Below are 19168 nucleotides of genomic sequence, written 5' to 3'. Positions count from 1 at the left end.
GGCCGTCTCCATCTCCGCCAGGACTGCATGGTGCCTGGCCTCCTGACCTGCCATGACGCTCCGCAGGTTGTGATGGAAGGCAGCTGCCATGCCCGGCAAGCCGAACGACATGCGAACATAGTTGTGAGGTGGACCTTCGCAGCGCCCGACACGCGAAGGCCAGAAGCGCTCCTGAGATGCGGCTCGGTTGAGCCCTAGTATGTCGATGCAAACGTGCAGCTCACCGCCCTCGCCTGGGTGGGGAGCAGCGCCAGGTAGGCGGCGGTCACCGTGTATTGCTCTTGCTTCCTGAAGCTCCTGAGATACCTTGGTGATGAACTCTTGAGCACCAGGCGCTCCTTGCCTAGTGTCCTCCTGAAGGAGACGTGTTGTGAAACACGCCTCCAAGTGGTGCCCGAGCGCCTCCCTCATGACGTTGGCAAGGTCTGAGGCCCTCCAGAAGAGAGCCCTTGAGCCCTGTCCGAGGAGGGCGCCAGGTGCGCCTTCCTATGCGATAGAGAGAGGCGCCCCAGGCACGGGCACTGATCCTGACGAGGTGCCACTCGCGGCGTTGCCCTCCTGAGGTCTGGCACGGAGTTGCTGCTTCTTCTTGGGGACGACCTCAGGAGGGTACCGAGCTGCATTGCTGCCGCGGTCTTCGATTGACGCTGCTTGGAAGGCGCGCTTGAGGGAGCACGCCGCATCTAATTCTTCGCAGGGACTGTGATGATCCCGCCGCTTCCTAGCATCTTGAGGACGTTGTAGCCATGGTGCGTTACGGCCATGAACTTGGCCAGGGCCGGATACCCAAGGATGGCATTGTATGGCAAATGGATGTGGGCGATGTCGATGTCGATGAGCTCGGTGCGGTAGTTGTTGCACTGTTCGAAGGTGACTGGGAGGCGGACCTGACCGATCGGCGTGGTGGAACCGTCGGTCACTCCTGAGAAAGGCTTGGTGGGCTGAAGCTGATCATATGGCACTTGGAGGCTGTCGAACGTCTCGAAGGAGAGGATGTTGAGCCCTACGCCACCGTCGATGAGGGTCTTGGTGACTTGCACGTTGCTGATGACGGGTGCACAAAGCATCGGGAGGACGCCGGCAGTAGCCCGCACTTGAGCTAGTCCGCTGAGCTGAACGTGATGGCGCACTGGGACCACCTGAGCGGGCGCGTGGCCTCGAGCTTGGGAAGGATTGTGTTCACCTCATGAGCAAACTGCTTGAAGATACGCTGCGAGGCTGGGGCTTGAGCTCTGCCCAAGATGCAGGCGATGGCACGCGGCTCCTGGAAGCCCCCATCCCCCTTGTCTTGGTGGTGGTCATCATTCCTTCTTGGTGGTGGCGGCAGTGGAGGGAGACCGGCATTGCCCTGAGGACGATCCTCACGAGGCTGATCCCTCTAGGTGCCCTCGCGAGGTTGATCCTGCCAGTGGTCCTCACGAGGCCGGTCGCGCCACTCCTGGCATGGGCCACGGTCATCCCAACGTCCGCCACCACGTCCTCCTCGGCCATAGCCCCGGTCATTGCGCTCGGGATGTCGACCGAAGCGTCCTTCTCGAATGGCTCTGAGCTCTTAACAATCGCTGGTGTTGTGGCTATGCAGTTTATGGAAGGCGCAGAACGGTCGGCTGCTCTTAGATGACTCGGGCTGGTCCCTACCGCGCTTTGTGTCCAGCTCCGCCGCGAGCACAGCTGCTCCCTTGTGCTTCACATCTTTGGCCTTGGCTTTCTTCTCCTCTGGGTTCGCAGCCGGGAGCTCGAGGAGGGAGAGGCGCCCCTCCTCAGCTCTTGCGCACTTGGTCGATAGGTTGAACAGCTCCAGAGATGTGCACAGCTCCTCATGGATGGCAAGCTCCTCCTTCATCTTGACATCGCGGACGCCATCGGAGAACGCAGAGATGATGGCCTCGTCCGTCACCTTGGGGATCTTGAGGCGAACGTTGCTGAAGTGCTAGATGTACTTCTGGAGGGTCTCTCCTGGTTATTGCTTGACGCAGCGCAGGTCACCCGCAGCCAGTGGGCAGTCGCAAGTGCCCTAGAAGTTGGCGACGAAACGGTCGCGCATCTCGTCCCAGGAGGAGATCGAGCTTGGAGGCAGATTCAGGAGCCAGGAGCGGGCACCATCCTTGAGAGCCATGGGAAACCAGTTCGCTATGACTTTCTCGTCGCTGTTGGCTGCCTTGTTGCTCAGCTCGTAGAGCTGCAGGAACTCCGCGGGGTCGGGGGTGCCGTCGTAGCGAGGTGGCAGATCCTGCTTGAACTTGCCCGGCCAAGCGACGCTACGTAGCTCAGGGGTGAAGGCGCGGCAGCCTGCCGTGGTCACCGGGACTCTGCGCTGGTGGAGAACTTGTCCTTGATAGGGTCCGTGCACCGCCGCCGCGGGTGGCACGCGGTTTTGCCTTGGTGATGCAGGGAGCATGGGGGCATTTTCTCGCGGTCGAGGGACTTCTTGGCAGCTTCTTTCTTCTTGCGCGGGCGCCGGACATTGCAGGTCGCGCCGTGGGGCCGCACGCCTGGGCGCCAAGAGTCCGTCTTGAGGTAGAGGTGGTGGAGGCTCTTCGTGGGCCATGCCGCCCGCGGCTGGCGGAGGGCGGGTGGCGAGAGGGACGGCGCAGGGGAGCCCCCTGCGGCGCTGACAAGCTCGGTGATGCGGTCGAGCCAGTCCTTGTAGAGGTCATCGATTGGACGATAGCACAGGAGCTCGCGCGCCATGCACAGAGCGGCCTGCGCGTCCACGGGAGCGCGACGAGCGTGGGACGACGAACCGGCCGGGGTCAGTGATGGAGTGGCGGTGCGGCCGTCCCGCCGCACCGAAGGGTGCAGCAAGGATGCTTGCTGCTCATTCCCCGTCGGGCCGGTGGCGGCGTTGGCGGCAGGCGACGGAGAACGATGGGGCGGCCCACCGACGGGAGCCGTCTGAGCAACGCGGGCGGCGAGGGAAGACCAACGCTGAGCGCGAGCACAGAGAGCGTCCGACATGGAGACGATGAGACGACGGGACCCGGAGCGACGAAAGGGAAGCTTCGGTGCACCCCTACCTGGCACGCCAAATGTCGGATCACGGGTTTCGGCAAACCCTCAAGGTTCGAACACTGGGGTGCGCGCGAAGATCTCCCCCCTATCAATCCACATCCTAACTCAGCTAAGATCTTATGAACTAACTCGACGAACTCGCAACACAAAGGACACAAGATTTATACTGGTCGGGGCCACCATTGTGGTGTAATACCCTACTACAGTGTGGTGTGGTGGATTGCCTCTTGGGCTAAGGGTGAATAGTACAAGAGGAAGAACAACCTCCTGAGGAGAGGTGTTCTTGTGCTTGGTGAACTTGTGGTTGTCCTGGTCTCTCTTGGCCACACCGATTGATCGATCCCCTAGCTACGGTGGTGGCTAGTCCTATTTATAGGGGCCCTGGTGGTGACGCCGTCTTGGGCTCCACGATGACCTCCGTCTTGTCGTCCTTCTGGTCTTGGTCTTGTTGCACTGATATGGAAATCTTTGCTTGACGCCTTAGTACTCCGCGCCTGCGCCTGCTTCCTTAGCACCGAAGAGGAAACAAGGACACTGTGTGCACTGGCGCCCGCCTGGCCTTGGTCGTCATGGCTCACGTCACTAGAACCTCGCGAGGTTCGCCTAGGCTTGAACTCTTCGCGCCTCGCGAGCCAGCCTGGTGAGGCCGCTCCTGAGGAGGTCTTATGTCGCTAGCCTCGCGAGGCTTGGCCCCTCGCGAGGGTCTTGAGTCCTTGTTGGTGAAAATGGGCCGTACGGGCCCGCTCGCAGAGCCACACCATGGGCCGCATGCAGGCAAGTCTGGGGACCCCCGTTCCCAGAACGCCCACACAATTATTCTTTGACTTAAGTGAATAACCGTATTGCAATAAACATGATCCAATCATATACATTCTCAACGCAAACACCAAATAACATTTGTTTTAGGTTCAACACTAATCCCGAAAGTAAAGGGAGTGTGCGTTGGTGATCTTATCAACCTTGGAATCACTTCCAACACACATCGTCACCTCGCCCTTAACTAATCTCTGTTTATTGCAACTCCTGTTTCGAGTTACTACTCTTAGCAACTGAACTAGTATCAAATACCAAGGGGTTGCTATAAAGACTAGTAAAGTACACATCAATAACATGTATATCAACTATACCTTTGTTCGCCTTGCCATCCTTCTTATCCGCCAAGTATATAGGGCAGTTCCACTCCTAGTGAACATTTCCTTTGTAGTAGAAGCACTCAGTTTCAGGCTTGGGCCTAGCTTTGGGCTTCTTCATGGGAGTGGCAACTTTCTTGCCATTCTTTTTGAAGTTTGCCTTTCTTTCCCTTGCCCTTTTTCTTGAAACTAGTGGCCTTGTTAACCATCAACACTTGATGCTATTTCTTGATTTCTACCTTCGCTGATTTCAACATCGTGAAGAGCTTGGGAATCGTTTTCTTCATCCCTTTCATATTATAGTTCATCACGAAGTTCTAGTAACTTGGTGATAGTGACTAGAGAACTCTGCCAATCATTATCTTATCTGGAAGATTAACTCCCACTTGATTCAAGCGGTTGAAGTACCCAGACATTCTGAGCACATGCTCACTACTTGAGCTACTATCCTCCATTTTGTAGGCAAAGTACTTGTGAGAGGTCTCATACCTCTCGACATGGGCATGAGTCTAAAATACCAATTTTAGTTCTTGGAACATCTCATATGCCCCATGGCATTCAAAACATTTTTGAAGTCCTGCTTCTAAGCCGTAAAGCATGGTGCACTAAACTATCAAGTAGTCGTCATACCAAGCTTGCAAAACGTTCATAACGTCTGCATCTGCTCCTGCAACAGGTTTGTCACCTAGTGGTGCATTAAGGACATGATTCTTCTATGCAGCAATGAGGATAATCCTCAGATCACGAATCTAGTCCGCATCATTGCTACTATCATCTTTCAACTTAGTTTTCTCTAGGAACATATCAAAAATAAAATAGGGGAGCCATACGCGAGCTATTGATCTACAACACAGATATGCAAATACTATCCGGACTAAGTTCATGATAAATTAAGTTCAATTAATCATATTACTTAAGAACTCCACTTAGATAGACATCCCCCGAGTCATCTAAATGATCACGTGATCCATATCAACTAAAGCATGTCCGATCATCACGTGAGATGGAGTAGTTTTCAATGGTGAACATCTCTATGTTGATCATATCTACTATATGATTCACGTTCGACCATTCAGTCTCAGTGTTCCGAGGCCATGTCTATACATGCTAGGCTCATCAAGTTTAACCCGAGTATTCCGCATGTGCAAAACTGTCTTGCACCTATTGTATGTGAACGTAGAGCTCATCACACCCCAATCATCACATGGTGTCTCAGCACGACGAACTGTTGCAACAGTGCATACTCAGGGAGAACACTTATACTTTGTTAGTGAGGGATCATCTTATAATGCTACTGCCATACTAAGCAAAATAAGATGCACACAAGATAAACATCACATGCAATCAAAATATGTGACATGATATGACCATCATCATTTTGTGCCTTTGATCTCCATCTCCAAAGCACCGTCATGATCTCCGTCGTCACCGGCTTGACACCTTGATCTCCATCGTAGCGTCATTGTCGTCTTGCCAACTATTGCTTCTACAACTATTGCTAACACATAGTGATAAAGTAAAGCAATTACATAGCGATTGCATTTCATACAATAAAGTGACAACCATAAGGCTCTGCCAGTTTCCGATAACTTTTACAAAACATGATCATCTCATACAATAACTTATATCATATCATGTCTTGACCATATCATATCACAATAAGCCCTGCAAAAACAAGTTAGACATCCTCTACTTTGTTGTTGCAAGTTTTACGTGGCTGCTACGGGCTTCTAGCAAGAACTGTTCTTACCTACGCATGAAAACCATGACGATTTTTCGTCAAGTGTGCTGTATTAACCTTCAACAAGAACCGACCGTAGTCAAATTCGATTCAACTAAAGTTGGAGAAACAGACACCCGCCAGCCACCTTTATGCAAAACAAGTTGCATGTCTGTCGGTGGAACCGATCTCATGAACTGGTCATGTAAGGTTGGTCCGGGCCGCTTCATCCAACAATACCGCCGAATCAAAATAAGACGTTAGTGGTAAGTAGTATGACTATTATCGTTGACAAGTCTTTGTGTTCTACTCATGCATATCATCAATGCATAGACTTGGCTCTGATGGCACTGTTGGGGAACATAGCATGCAATTTCAAAAAAATACCTACGCTCATGCAAGATCTTTCTAGGAGATGCATAGCAATGAGAAGGGGAGAGTGTGTCCACGTACCTTCGTAGACCGAAAGCGGAAGCGTTTGACAACGCGGTTGATGTAGTCGAACTTCTTCTCGTTCCGATCGATCAAGCACCAGATGTACGACACCTCCGAGTTCTGCACACGTTCAGCTCAATGACGTCCCTTGGACTCTTGATCCAGGAAAGTGTCGAGGAAGAGTTTAGTCAGCACGATGGTGTGGTGACGGTGATGGTGAAGTGATCCGCGTAGGGCTTCGCCTAAGCACTACGACAATATGACCAGAGGAGTAAACTGTGGAGGGGGCACCGCACACGGCTAACAGTTGTTTCTGTGTGTTCTAGGCGCCCCTCCCCACATATATATAGGTGGGAGGGGAGGGGGACAGCCATGGGGTGCCCCAAGTAAGAGGAATCCTACTTGGGGGCCTCGTCCAATTCGGCCTCCCCCTTTCGTTTTCTCCAGAGGGGGAAAGGAAAGAGGGGAGAGGGGAAAGGAAAGGGGAATCCTATTCCCTCTATTTCCTTTCCTCCTCCCCTTTTCCTTTCTCCACTTAGGCCGGCTCATATGGGGAGCACCAGCCCCTTTTGGGGCTGGTCTATCCAACTCTTGGCCCATTAGGGCCATATAGCTTGCCAGGGGTTGCCCGGAACCGCTTCCGGTGACCCGATATGTACCCGGTACCCCCGGAACACTTCCGGTGTCCAAATACTATCGTCCTATATGTGAATCTTTACCTCTCGACCACTGCGAGACTCCTCGTCATGTCCGTGATATCATCCGGGACTCCAAACAATATTTGGTCACCAAATCACATAACCAATATAATACAAATCGTCACCGAACGTTAAGTGTGCAGACCCTACGGGTTCGAGAACAATGTAGACATGACCAAGACACCTCTCCGGTCAATAACCAATAGCGGAACCTGGATGCTCATATTGGTTCCCACATATTGTATGAAGATCTTTATCGGTCAAACCAGTATGACAATATACGTTATTCCCTTGGTCATCGGTATGTTACTTGCCCGAGATTCGATCGTCGATGTCTCCATACATAGTTCAATAGCATTACTGGCAAGTCTCTTTACTCATTCCGTAATTCATCATCCCGCAACTAACTCATTAGTCACATTGCTTGCAAGGCTTATTATGATGTGCATTACCGACAGGGCCCAGAGATACCTCTCCGATACTCGGAGTGACAAATCCTAATCTCAATCTATGCCAACCTGATGACGCTTGAAGCTATGTCGGTATTTCCCCATAGAGGAAGGGATGATGCAGCACAACGGCGGTAGGTATTTCCCTCAGATATGAAACCAAGGTTCTCGAACTAAGCAACACAACATAAACAGCACCTGCACACAAATAACAAATACTCGCAACCCGATGTGTTAAAGGGGTTGTCAATCCCTTTCGGGTAACGGTGCCAGAAATTGGTGCGTTGACGGGAGAAAGTTGTAATAGATTGAATAAATAGATCGAAAATAAAATAAAGTGCAGCAAAGTATTTTTGTATTTTTAGTTTAATAGATCTGAAAATAAATGCAAAGGAAAAGTAGATCGCAAAGGCAAAAAAATGAGAAAGAGACCCGGGGGCCGTAGGTTTCACTAGTGGCTTCTCTCGAGAAAAATAGCAAATGGTGGGTAAACAAATTACTGTTGGGCAATTGATAGAACTTCAAATAATCATGACGATATCCAGGCAATGATCATTACATAGGCATCACGTCCAAGATTAGTAGACCGACTCCTGCCTGCATCTACTACTATTACTCCACACATCGACCGCTATCCAGCATGCATCTAGTGTATTAAGTTCATGGAGAAATGTAGTAATGCAATGAGAACGATGACATGATGTAGACAAGATCTATCTATGTAGAGATAGACCCCATCATTTTATCCTTAGTAGCAACGACACATACATGTCAGATCCCCTTCTGTCACTGGGATCAAGCACCGTAAGATCGAACCCACTACAAAGCACCTTTTCCCATTGCAAGATAAATAGATCAAGTTGGCCAAACAAAACCCAAATATCAGAGGAAAAATATGAGGCTATAAGAGATCATGCATAAAAGAAATCAAAGAAACTCAAATACTTTCATGGATATAAAAATATATAACTGATCATAAACTCAAAGTTCGCCAGATCCCAACAAACACACCGCAAAAAGAGTTACATCATATGGATCTCCAAGAGACCATTGTATTAAGAATTCAGCGAGAGAGAGGAAGCCATCTAGCTACTAACCACGTACCCTAAGGTCTACAAAGAACTACTCACACATCATTGGAGAGGCACCAATGGAGGTGGTGAACCCCATACGAGATGGTGTCTAGATTGGATCTGGTGGTTCTGGACTCTGCGGTAGCTGGATCAATATTTCGATGACTCCCCTAGAGTTTTGGGAATATTGGGGTATTTATACAGCAAAGAGGCGGTCCGGAGGGCACCCGAGGTGGGCACAACCCACCAGGGCATGCCTGGGCCTCCTGGCACACCCTGGTGGGTTGTGCTCTCCTCGGAGCACCCCCCAGGCGCAACCAGGGCCCATTAGGTGTCTTCTGGTCCATAAAAATCTCTATAAAGTTTCGTGGCATTTGGACTCCGTTTGGTATTGATTTTCTACGATGTAAAAAACATGCAAATACAGCAACTGACACTTGGCACTATGTCAATAGGTCAGTACCAAAAAATGATATAAAATGGTTATAGAACATCCAAGATTGATAATATAACAGCATGGAACAATCAAAAATTATAGATACGTTGGAGATGTATTAGCATCCCCAAGCTTAACTCCTACTCGTCCTCGAGTAGGTAAATGATAAAAACAGACTTTTTGATGTGGAATGCTGCCTATCATGTCATATCATATTCTTTTCTTTATAGCACGGACATTTGGACTTTTATATTGTTCAAAGCAATAGTCTAGTTTTGACATGATAACTTAAATACTCAAGCATATCAACAAGCAACCATGTCTTTCAAGATATCAATGCTAAAATAAGTTATCCCTAGCCCATCATGCTCAATCATTGATCCATTCATGAAACACACTCGCATATTAACTACACCCAATGCTTAAGTACGATCATAGTGCCTCCTAGCTGGTGCTTTTATAAGAGAAGATGGAGACTCAAATTCAGAATAAAAATTGCATAATGTAAAATAAAGGCCCTTCGCAGAGGAAAGTAGGGATTTGTAGAGGTGCCAGAGCTCAAAGCGAAAAAATTAGAGATAAAAACATTTGGGAGGTGTGTCCTTCCCACCAACGAAAACGACTTAGAGTTCCCAACACTTTCAATGCTAGATATATCATAGGTGGTTCCCAAACAAAAAATAAAGTTTATTCCTTTTTCCACCGTACTTTCACTTTCCATGGCTAACCGTATCCATGGGTGCCTTCCATACCAACAATTTCCAAGGAATTTATTATTTGACAACATAAAGTAAATTCATTTTTCATTTTGAGACTGGGCATCCATAATACCTTTGCCTTACTCTCGTGCAATGATAAGTGAATAAACACCCATCGTGAGAATAACACATCTAGCATGGAAAATATTAGCCACCCCTCACCGCTCCGCGAGCGAAACGAACACACAAAAGAGAAGTTTATTTTGAAAATTAGAGATGGCACATACAAATTTGCTTAGAACGGCAAAAGAATAACGCATATAGGTAGGTATTGTGGACTCATGAGGCAAAATTGGTTTAAAGGTTTTTGGATGCATAAGTAGAGATCATACTTAGTGCAAAATGAAGGCTAGCAAAAGATTGAGAAGTGACCAACCAAGAAACGAATAATCTCATAAGCAAGCACTAAGCATAATTAACACTGAATAATGCACCATAAGTAGGATATAATTTCATTGCATAATTACTGACTTTCGTGCTTGCATAGGGAATCACAAACCTTAACACGAATATTCTTACTAAAGAATAATTACTCATCAACATAACTCACATATCACATCATCATATCTCAAAACTATTACTAAGAATCAAGTTTATTTTATCCAATGATCTCCATGAAAGTTTTTATTATATCCTTCTTGGATATCAATCACTTTGGAACTAATTTTCATGTGTTCCTTTTGATAAGCTCAAAAAAATTTAAGTGAATATCATGAGCATAATTTTTTCTTTCTCTCAAATTAATTTAAGTGAAGCAAGAGAGAATTTTTGAAAATTTTACTAACTCTCAAACAAATCTAAGTGAAGCAAGAGAGCAATTCTAACAAGTTAAGACATAATTTTGGCTCTCTAAAATAGGTGTGTCCAGCAAGGAATCAAGACTTAAAACACAAAATAAAACAATCAAAGACTCATATCATACAAGACGCTCCAAGCAAAACACATTGTATGTGACGAATAAAAATATAGCTTCGAGTAAAATACCGATGATCGTTAGAAGAAAGAGGGGATGCCACTCGGGGGCATCCCCAAGCTTAGGCTCTTCTTACTCCTTATTCCTTCGTCCATCATAAGATAACCCAAAACTTGAAAACTTCAATCACACAAAACTCAACAAAACCTTCGTGAGATCCGTTAGTATAAGAAAATAAACCACTATTATAAGTGTTGTATCAAACCAATTCATATTTTGTTTTTGCATTATATCTACTGTATTCCAACTTTTCTATGGCAAAAACTCATCAAAGAAAATCGTAGAGCCATCAAAACAAGCACACAACGCAAAGAAAACAGAATCTGTCAAAAACAGAACAGTCTATAGTAATCTGTGTGTTTCGAATACTTATGTAACTCCAAAAATTCTTAAAAAATAGGAAGACCTGAGAAATTTTTATACTGATCTACTGCAAAAGTAATTGGCATTTTATCGCGCTCTGGTAAAAAATGAGAATTATTTTTGTGAGAGCAAAAGTTTTTGTTCTTTCAACAAGATCAAGCAACTATCACCCAAGAATATCCTAAAGGCTTTACTTGGAACAAACACTAATTAAAACATAAAAACACAATCATAACAGTAGCATAATTGTGCTAACACTCAAAAACAGGAAGCAAAAAGCAAAAATAAATTTTATTCATTGGGTTGCCTCCCAACAAGCGCTATAGTTTTACGCCCTTAGGTAGGCATAAAGCAAGGATCTGCGTTTTGTCATCCTTCTCCTTAACTTTCTTAGAGGTGTTTTCATCATGGGGTTTTGTAAAAACAACATAAAACACATTATCCTAAGTTGGTGTTCATCATAACATTTTTGATTCCCCGCAACAATCCAAGAGTAATGTTGATTAACATTATTGAAAACATGTTGGATTATATCTAAAACGGGCACTTCCTTTTTAAGATTCTCATCAAAGATTTTATTATCCCCAGGAAAATGTCTTAAAGCATAGTCACTATTATAAAGAATTTCATCTATCACAGGTTTTTCACGATTCATACCATAAAAATCAAAGATTTCCCTAGCTTCCTGTATGATATAGTCAAACTCATTCATAAGAACGAGAGTGGTCAACTTTTTAGCCTTAGGATTCTTTATAACGCGGAGCTCAAAAAACAATCTTTGCAAAGTAGGATGAGTACAGATAAATTTTCTTTCAAGTTTCAGAACTAGTGTTGAAATAGCATGTGAGGGAGTCCTGGATTAGGGGGTCTCTAGACAGCATGACTATATCCTTTGGCCGGACTGTTGGACTATGAAGATACAAGATTGAAGACTTCGTCTCATGTCCGGATGGGACTCTACTTGGCGTGGAAGGCAAGCTAGGCAATACGGATATGAATATTTCCTCCTTTGTAACCGACCGTGTGTAACCCTAACCCTCTCCGGTGTCTATATAAACCGAAGGGTTTTAGTCCGTAGAATAACATACAATCATACCATAGGCTAGCTTCTAGGGTTTAGCCTCTCTGATCTCGTGGTAGATCTACTCTTGTACTACCCATATCATCAATATTAATCAAGCAGGACATAGGGTTTTACCTCCATCAAGAGGGCCCGAACCTGGGTAAAACATCGTGTCCCTGCCTCCTGTTACCATCCGGCCTAGACGCACAGTTCGGGACCCCCTACCCGAGATCCGCCGGTTTTGACACCGACAGCATACGCATAAGATCTAGTAGTTTTAAGTATAGGAGCATCATCAAGACTTAGATTCTCAACACAATTGAAAAATTCTTGGATACGTTCTTTTCCCATAACGTTCCCATGCCCCAAGATAAAGGTTTTAGCATCCAGATTGCCCGTACGCCCAATCTTAGGAGTTAGGCCATCATCTATTGGTGCCATATCGAAATCACTCATGATTGCAAGCAAAGGATAGATCTGACAAGAAAACGGCGAACGGGAAAAGAGGGGCAAATAAAACGGCAAATTTTTGTGAAGTGGGGGAGAGGAAAACGAGTGGCAAATGGCAAATATTGTAAATTGTGAGGAGATGAGATTTGTGATTAGGAGCCTGGTATATGTTGAAGATCCTCCTCGGCAACGGCGCCAGAAATTCCTTTTGATGTCGCTTGAAGCAACATTAGTATTTCCCGAAAGAGGAAGGGATGATGCAGCACATCGGCAGTAGGTATTGCACTCAGATATGAAACCAAGGTTATCGGACCAGTAGGAGAACCAAGCAACACAACGTAAATAGCCCCTGCACACAAATAACAAATACTCGCAACCCGACATTTTAAAGGGGTTGTCAATCCCTTTTGGGTAACGGTGCCAGAAATTGGTGCGTTCATGGGAGAAAGTTGTAATAGATTGAATAAATAGATAGCAAATAAAATAAAGAGCAACAAAGTATTTTTTGTTGGGGAACGCAGTAATTTCGAAAAAATTCCAACGCACATGCAAGATCTATATAGGTGATGCATAGCAATGAGAGGGGAGGGTGTTGTCTACGTACCCTTGTAGACCGTAAGCGGAAGTGTTATGAAAACACGGTTGATGTAGTCGTACGTCTTCACCATCCGACCGATCCTAGTACTGAAAGTACGGCACCTCCGTGATCTGCACACGTTCAGCTCGGTGATGTCCCACGAACTCTCGATCCAGCTGAGTGTTGAGGGAGAGCTTCGTCAATATGATGGCGTGATGATGGTGATGATGAATCTAGCGACGCAGGGCTTCGCCTAAGCACTACGACGATATAACTGAGGTGGATTATGGTGGAGGGGGCACCACACACGGCTAAGACAATGACAAGTTGTGTGTCTATGGGGTGCCCTCCACCCCCGTATATAAAGGAGTGGAGGAGGGGGAGGGCCGACCCTCTATGGCGCGCCCTAGGGGAGTCCTACTCTCACCGAGAGTAGGATTCGCCCTTCCAAGTAGTAGGAGTAGGAGAGAAGGAAGGGGAGGAGAGAGGGAAGGAAATGGGGGGGGCACCCAATTAGGATTGGGCTAGGGGGCATGCCTCCCACCTTTTCCCTTCCTCTCCTCTATTGCACTAAGGCCCAATAAGGCCCATATACTCCCCACGGGGTTCCGGTAACCTCCCGGTACTCCGAAAAATGCCCGAACTCATCCAGAACCATTCCGATGTCCAAACATAGGCTTCCAATATATTGATCTTTATGTCTCAACCATTTCGAGACTCCTCGTCATGTTCGTGGTCATATTCGGGACTCCGAACTACCTTCGGTACATCAAAACACATAAACTCATAATACCGATCGACATCGAATGTTAAGCGTGCGGACCCTACGGGTTCGAGAACTATGTAGACATGACCGAGACTCATCTCCGGTCAATAACCAATAGCAGAACTTGGATGCTCATATTGGTTCCTAAATATTCTACGAAGATCTTTATCGGTCAAACCGCACAACAATATATGTTGTTCCCTTTGTCATCGGTATGTTACTTGCCCGAGATTCGATCGTCGGTATCTCAATACCTAGTTCAATCTCGTTACTGGCAAGTCTCTTTACTCATTCCATAATGCATCATCTTGCAACTAACTCATTAGTCACATTGCTTGCAAGGCTTATAGTGATGTGCATTACCGACAGGGCCCAGAGATACCTCTCCGATACTCGGAGTGACAAATCCTAATCTCGATCTATGCCAACTCAACAAACACCATCGGAGACACCTGTAGAGCATCTTTATAGTCACCCAGTTAGCTTGTGACTTTGATAGCACACTAAGTGTTCCTCTGGTATTCGGGAGTTGCATGATCTCATAGTCATAGGAACATGTATAAGTTATGGAGAAAGCAATAGCAACAAACTAAATGATCATCGTGCTAAGCTAACGGATGGGTCAAATCAATCACATCATTCTCTAATGATGTGATCCCATTAATCAAATGACAACTCATGTCTATGGTCAGGAAACATAACCATCATTGATTCAACGAGCTAGTCAAGTAGAGGCATACTAGTGACACTCCGTTTGTCTATGTATTCACACATGTACTAAGTTTCCGGTTAATACAATTCTAGCATGAATAATAAACATTTATCATGATATAAGGAAATATAAATAACAACTTTATTATTGCCTCTAGGGCATATTTCCTTCAGTCTCCCACTTGCACTAGAGTCAATAATCTAGATTACATTGTAATGATTCTAACACCCATGGAGTCTTGGTGCTGATCATGTTTTGCTCGTGAGAGAGGCTTTGTCAACGGGTCTGCAACATTCAGATCCGTATGTATCTTGCAAATCTCTATGTCTCCCTCCTTTACTTGATCGCGGATGGAATTGAAGTGTCTCTTGATGTGCTTGGTTCTCTTGTGAAATCTGGATTTCTTTGCCAAGGCAAGTGATCCATTATTGTCACAAAAGATTTTCATTGGACCCGATGCACTATGTATGACACCTAGATCGGATATGAACTCCTTCATCCAGACTCCTTCATTTGCTGCTTCCCAAGCAGCTATCTACTTTGCTTCACACGTAGATCCCGCCACGACGCTCTGCTTGGAACTGCATCAACTGACAGCTCCACCATTTAATAAAAATACGTATACGGTTTGTGACTTAGAGTCATCCGGATCAGTGTCAAATCTTGCATCGACGTAACCATTTACGACGAGCCCTTTGTCACCTCCATAAATGAGAAACATATCCTTAGTCCTTTTCAGGTATTTTAGGATGTTCTTGACCGCTCTCCAGTAATCCACTCCTGGATTAGTTTGGTACCTCCCTGCTAAACTAATAGCAAGGCACACATCAGGTCTGGTACACAGCATTCCATACATGATAGAACCTATGGCTGAAGCATACAGAATGACTTTCATTTTCTCTCTATCTTCTGCAGTGGTCGGGCATTGAGTCTGACTCAACTCCACACCTTGTAACACAGGCAAGAACCCTTTCTTTCTTGATCCATTTTGAACTTCTTCAAAACTTTATCAAGGTATGTGCTTTGTAAAAGTCCAATTAAGTGTCTCGATCTATCTCTATAGATCTTGATGCCCAATATATAAGCAGCTTCACCGAGGTCTTTCATTGAAAAATTCTTATTCAAGTATCCTTTTATCCTGTTCAGAAATTCAGTATCATTTTCGATCAACAATATGTCATCTACATATAATATTAGAAATGCTACAGAGCTCCCACTCACTTTCTTGTAAATACAGGCTTCTCCAAAATTCTGTATAAAACATATGCTTTGATTACAGTATCAAAGCGTATATTCCAACTCCGAGAGGCTTGCACCAGTCCATAAATGGATCGCTGGAGCTTCCACACTTTGTTAACACCTTTTGGATCGACAAAACCTTCTGGTTGAATCATATACAACTCTTCTTTAAGATATCTATTAAGGAATGCAGTTTTGACATCCATTTGCCAAATTTCATAATCATAAAATGCGGAAATTGCTAACACGATTCAGACGGACTTAAGCATCACTACGGGTGAGAAGGTCTCATCGTTGTCAACTCCTTGAACTTGTCGAAAACGTTTTGCAACAAGTCGAGCTTTGTAGACAGTAACATTACCGTCAGCGTCAGTCTTCTTCTTGAAGATCCATTTATTCTCTATGGCCTACCGATCATTGGGAAAGTCAACCAAAGTCCACACTTTGTTTTCATACATGGATCCCATCTCAGATTTCATGGCCTCAAGCCATTTTGTGGAATCTAGGCTCATCATCGCTTCCTCATAGTTCGTAGTTCGTCATGGTCAAGTAACATGACCTCCAGAACAGGATTACCGTACCACTCTGGTGCGGATCTTACTCTGGTTGACCTACGAGGTTCAGTAGTAACTTGATCAAAAGCTTCATGATCATCATCATTAGCTTCCTCACTTACTGGTGTAGGAATCACTTGAACTGATTTCAGTGATGAACTACTTTCCAATAAGGGAGAAGGTACAATTACCTCGTCAAGTTCTAGTTTCCTCCCACTCACTTCTTTCTCTATAAAGGATCCATTCTTAGCAACAAATATCTTGCCTTCGGATCTGTGATAGAAGGTGTACCCAATAGTCTCCTTTGGGTATCCTATGAAGACACATTTCTCCGATTTGGGTTCGAGCTTATCAGGTTGAAGCTTTTTCACATAAGCATCGCAGCCCCAAACTTTAAGAAACGACAACTTGGGTTTCTTGCCAAACCACAGTTCATAAGGTGTCGTCTCAACGGATTTTGATGGTGCCCTATTTAATGTGAATGCAGCCGTCTCTAAAGCATAACCCCAAAACAATAGCGGTAGATCAGTGAGAGACATCATAGATCGCACCATATCTAATAAACTGCGGTTACGGCGTTCGGACACACCATTACGTTGTGGTGTTCCAGGTGGCGTGTGTTGCGAAACTATTCCGCATTGTTTCAAATGAAGACCAAACTCATAACTCAAAAATTCACCTCCATGATCAGATCGTACAAACTTGATTTTCTTGCTACGATGATTTTCCACTTCACTCTGAAATTCTTTGAACTTTTCAAATGTTTCAGACTTATGTTTCATCAAGTAGATATACCCATATCTGCTCAAATCATCTGTGAAGGTAAGAAAATAACGATATCCACCGAGAGCCTCAATGTTCATTGGACCACATACATCAGTATGTATGATTTCCAATAACTTTGTTGCTCGCTCCGTTGTTTCGGAGAACGGAGTTTTAGTCATCTTGCCCATGAGGCATGGTTTGCAAGTACCAAGTGATTCCAGAAGTCCATCAGGATGGAGTTTCTTCATGCGCTTTACACCAATATGACCCAAACAGTAGTGCCACAAATAAGTTGCACTATCATTATCAACTCTGCATCTTTTGGCTTCAATACTATGAACATGTGTATCACTACTATCAAGATTTAGTAAAAATAGACCACTCATCAAGGGAGCATGACCATAAAAGATATTACTCATATAAATAGAACAACCATTATTCTCTTATTTAAATGAATAACTATCTCACATCAAACAAGATCTAGATATAATGTTCATGCTCAACGCTGGCACCAAATAACAATTATTTAGGTCTAAAACTAATCCTAAAGGTAGATGTAGAGGTAGCGTGCCGACGGCGATCACATCGACTTTGGAACCATTTCCAACGCGCATCGTCACCTCGTCCTTAGCCAATCTTCGCTTAATCCATAGCCCCTGTTTCGAGTTGCAAATATTAGCAACAGAACCCGTATTAAATACCCAGGCACTACTGCGAGCATTAGTAAGGTACACATCAACAACATGTATACCAAATATACATTTCACTTTGCCATCCTTCTTCTCCGCCAAATACTTGGGGCAGTTCCGCTTCCAGTGACCAGTCCCTTTGCAGTAGAAGCACTCAGTTTCAGGCTTAGGTCCAGACTTGGGTTTCTTCACTTGAGCAGCAACTAGCTTGCTATTCTTCTTGAAGTTCCCCTTCTTCCCTTTACCCCTTTTCTTGAAACTAGTGGTCTTGTTGACCATCAACACTTGATGCTCCTTCTTGATTTCTACCTCCGCAGCCTTCAGCGTTGCGAAGAGATCGGGAATAGTCTTATCCATCCCTTGCATATTATAGTTCATCACAAAGTTCTTGTAGCTTGGTGGCAGTGATTGAAGAACTCTGTCAATGACACTATCATCAGTAAGATTAACTCCCAGCTGAGTCAAGTGGTTGTAGTACCCAGACATTTTGAGTATATGTTCACTGACAGAACTATTATCCTCCATTTTGCAGCTGTAGAACTTATTGGAGACTTCATATCTCTCAATTCGGGCATTTGCTTGAAATATTAACTTCAACTCTTGGAACATCTCATATGCTCCATGACGTTCAAAACATTGTTGAAGTCCCGGTTCTAAGACGTAAAGCATGGCACACTGAACTATCGAGTAGTCATCAGCTTTGCTCTGCCAGGTGTTCACAACATCTGGCGTTGCTCATGTAGTGGGTTTGTCACCTAGCGGTGCTTCCAGGATGTAATTCTTTTGTGCAGCAATGAGGATAATCCTCAAGTTAAGGACCCAGTCTGTGTAGCTGCTACCATCATCTTTCAACTTAGCTTTCTCTAGGAACGCATTAAAATTCAACGGAACAATAGCATAGACCATCTATCTACAACAACATAGACATGCAAAATACTATCAGGTACTAAGTTCATGATAAATTAAAGTTCAATTAACCAAATTACTTAAGAACTCCCACTTAGATAGACATCTCTCTAATTATCTAAGTGATCACGTGATCCATATCAACTGAACCATGTCCGATCATCATGTGCGATGGAGTAGTTTTCAATGATGAACATCACTATGTTAATCATATCTACTATATGATTTACGCTCAACCTTTCGGTCTCAGTGTTCCGAGGCCATATCTGCATATGCTAGGCTCGTCAAGTTTAACCCGAGTATTACGCGTGTGCAAAACTGGCTTGCACCCGTTGTATGTGAACGTAGAGCTTATCACACCCGATCATCACGTGGTGTCTCGACACGACAAACTATAGCA

This window comes from Triticum urartu, chromosome 1 (genome assembly GCF_003073215.2).
Source record: "Triticum urartu cultivar G1812 chromosome 1, Tu2.1, whole genome shotgun sequence".
Classification (NCBI taxonomy): Eukaryota; Viridiplantae; Streptophyta; class Magnoliopsida; order Poales; family Poaceae; genus Triticum; species Triticum urartu.
Note: the sequence above shows the minus strand (reverse complement) of the source record.